Consider the following 3800-nt stretch of genomic DNA (forward strand, 5'->3'; position numbering starts at 1 on the left):
GAGTGTTGGTATATTATGTTCTTGTATGAGTGAGCTAGGGTTGACTGGTTTAGATAGTTAATGCTTTACTATTCAAAATTGGCATTCCTTTCTGCTTTTTTTAATTGTAAACCTTTCATTTGTTCGCAACGAAAGCGGTATAGCAAGTTCAATAAACGATAATAGTTCCCACACTCATTCTGGAATTAAGTGAACCCAAGTTTCCAAGTTAACTGGCCAATTAGAATCAGATGCTTAAATAATTGGGTAAAAGTTGCCACCCTGCTCAGTAACTGCATAACTGAGGTTTGACATTCTGTCCTGTATAAAGGTCCAAAAGACAGACTTGGTCTTCACTAGAAAAGGAGTTGTGCTTATCTGTCCAGACAGGGTTGCAAGACCCTTTCTAAACATTTGTGCTCCAACCAGCCACTCCTAGTCAGTCTTCAACTTTTTCCATTTGTAGACTACAGTGACTCTACTCAAGATCACATCAAAAGATCATCCAAAGAACACTGCTACCGTCCTCACCTTCACCAAACACAATCAAAAGATCTGCAGGCCTCTCTCTCTGGCCGATGGGCACAGGAGGAAACCACTGCTCTCCGAAAGCAATGTTTCCCAAGTCCAGTCCTGGAGTACCCCTTGCCAGTCAGGTTATCCACAATGAACATGCATGAAATTGATTTGCATACACTGCCTCCACGATATGCAAATCTTCCATGCATATGTATTGTGGATAGCCTGAAAATTTGACTGGCAAGGGGTACTCCAGGACCAGACTTGGGAAACACGAATGCTGCTACCGACCTCAGCTGTGCCAAAAAAAAAGAATCAGACTTGGCCACAAGAATTCTGGAATGGAAGCACTTTGACCGAATATTGGGGAAAGACCTGAAAGGGGGGGGGGGGGGGGAGCAGGGAATGATTGGGACCAAGGCAGTGGGGTTAAAGGGGAAGGGAGAAAATGGAGGGGACATAGGTGGTAACATTCTTTAATGATTATATGTCTGTATCCTGAGGTTCAGATGTGGGAGCGATGGATGTTAATAGAGTTTAGGATGAGACACTGTAATATAATTTTTATATGGTTCAATAAACTTTACACATTTTAAAAAAAAAATAAAAGAAGAAAAAGCTCTTAAAACTTATCAAATAAAAAAAAAAAGAATTCTGGAATAATTTTTTCTAGGTAGATGAAGCAAAATGTTACTTTTCTTTTGTCACAATAACAAATGCTTTGTTTGATGGGAACCAAAAACTGCCTTCCAAAGGAAGAACCACATCGCAAGTGTCAAACATGGTGGTGGAAGTATCATAGTGTGGGAATTACTTTGATGCATCAGTTTCTGGATGGAGGCCTGCACTGATTAAACCATAAATGCTACTTTACATTAGAAATTCTAAGGAGAATGTCAGATTGACCATCCATCCACCCACAGCTGAAGCTCTTCAGCTTGGAAAAGAGAGAGATGAAGGGAGACTAAGGACACTCTCAGGGGTTCCACAGTTCCTAGAAAGCACCAGGATTCTTAGTCAATCCAGGACAACAGAGCTAATAAACTAATGGCTTTATTATCAGAAAAGTAGAACAGTGAACGATCTAAAACAGGTAGAAAAACAACAAGCAATAACAGTTAACTGAAAAAGGATCAGTATTAAATCTATCTAAACACTTTGTTACTACCTGGGGAGTTTCAGGAAAATAACTGCCCACAGGTCTTGAATAAGGCCTCAGGGCAGGGATGTTTACTCTCTGCAGTCCCTAGCTGAAACTGGGGAAAGTCCGGTACCTCCTGGCTGGATTTTCAACTCCAGGGCCAATCAGAGCTCAGAGCATTAACTTTTGAAAGAATCTGGATACTTTTTTTTTCCTCAGGGCTTAAGCTAAAAAGGAACAGTCTTGTAACACAGAACAAACACCACCTGCTCACCAAACCAGAGAAATACACGGCATGAAAATATTATTACAAGTCACATGCTTGAAAATCCCCCTGTATTGCCACAGGGAGGTGCTATTTTGAACCCGGGCATGGGATGGAGCAGAAGCAACTGGGGACTACTGTTCCCCCCTCCCAACTAGACCATATCGAAAACGTGTGTGTATATTGGGGGGGGGGGGGGAGGGGAGGGGAAACTACATAAGCCTACTTTTTTTTTTTTTTAGTTACATTTGTACCCTGCGCTTTCCCACTCATGGCAGGCTCAATGTGGCTTACATGGGGCAATGGAGGGTTAAGTGACTTGCCCAGAGTCACAAGGAGCTGCCTGTGCCTGAAGTGGGAATCAAACTCAGTTCCTCAGGACCAAAGTCCACCACCCTAACCACTAGGCCACTCCTCCACTGTTGCTACTATTTGAGATTCTACATGGAATGTTGCTATTCCACTAGCAACATTCCATGTAGAAGTCGGCCCTTGCAGATCACCAGTGTGGCCGCGCAGGCTTCTTCAGAAACAGAAGCCTGCGTAGAGCTTTTACAAAATACAGGCCAAATAAGCACCTCCTGGCCTGGCTGCCTCAATTCCTCTCTTGATGTCCTAGATGTGGTCAGCCTAAAAACACATCAAAACCCTACTGAAATGTTGTGGCGAGACCTGAAATGCGCTGTTCATGCAAAGAAACCCTCATGTCACACAGCTGTATAAGCGGTGTGGATTATATATTATTTTCAGGAAAGGAAAAGAATCAGGCGAAGAATAAAAGAAATATCTTTTATTATGTGGCTAAGCAGGAAATAACATTCTCAGTTCTGCACAAGAAATAATCATACAAACTATGGAGAGATCAGTATGCAAAAGTCCCTAAGCAATACAAGAACGAAAGAAAGAAAGGAAGATAGAAAAAAAGTGACAGCTGCAAAGGAATAGTTCTCAGTACTTACAATCTCACAAGGGGGAGGGGAAATATAATTATCTATCTAAAACGCACCTCCAACGTTCTAATGAAGCCGGAAGTAGTAGTCGTGTAGATAGCTTTTGCCCATGAGTGTCTGCCCCGCCCTTGAGTCAAAACGTGATGATGGCGAGGGCGGAGCACTCACATTCACCAACTCACCGTGGGAGGGAGGGTGGGGGGATTACCTTGCTAGCGCCCGATCGTCATGATGTCGCCAATCGCATCGCTCAGACGCATAGCGGACCTATCCACAACCCGAACAGCAGCAATTGCCGGCGCAGAGAAGAGAAATGTGGCTGTCAGCACAGGTACGCGACGGCAAAGGGGGAGGGTTTTCTGCGGAAGGGGGGGGGTTTAACAGGGTTGCGGCATGGGGGTCAAGGGGTCAGTAACATGGAGGGGGGGGGGTGTTGAAATTGGTGGGAGGGGTATGAGGGGGCCATGAACTGGAAGGGAGGGAGGGGGGTCTGGAACTCAGAAGGAAGGAGGGGTCTGGAACTCAGGAGGCTAGGAAGGAAGGGAGGGAGGGGGCAAATTACCTTGCTATTGCCCGTTTCATTGCCTACCGAAACGGGCCTTTAATACTAGTACTAGCCGTTAAGCCCGTAAAAACGGGCGAGTATTGCAGCCCTCCTTTCTCCCCCCATGTCCAGCAACCCTCCTCTGTGCCCTGCTCTCACCCCAAGTCCAGCAACCATGGCCCCTCCCCCATGTCCAGCTACCCTCATCGCCACCGCTCCCTCCCCCCTCCGTGCCGGGCCCCCTGCACTGACCTGACAGCGCCTCTCACCTCCATGTGAAAGCGCTACAGGCAGCAGCAGATCACTCTGCTGCTGCCTGCAGCGCTTCCACACAGATGTGAGAGGCGCTGTCAGGTCAGTGCAGGGGGCCCGATACGGAGGGGGGCGGGGATGGGGGGGAGG

Source organism: Microcaecilia unicolor, chromosome 1 (genome assembly GCF_901765095.1).
Source record: "Microcaecilia unicolor chromosome 1, aMicUni1.1, whole genome shotgun sequence".
NCBI classification, from domain to species: Eukaryota; Metazoa; Chordata; class Amphibia; order Gymnophiona; family Siphonopidae; genus Microcaecilia; species Microcaecilia unicolor.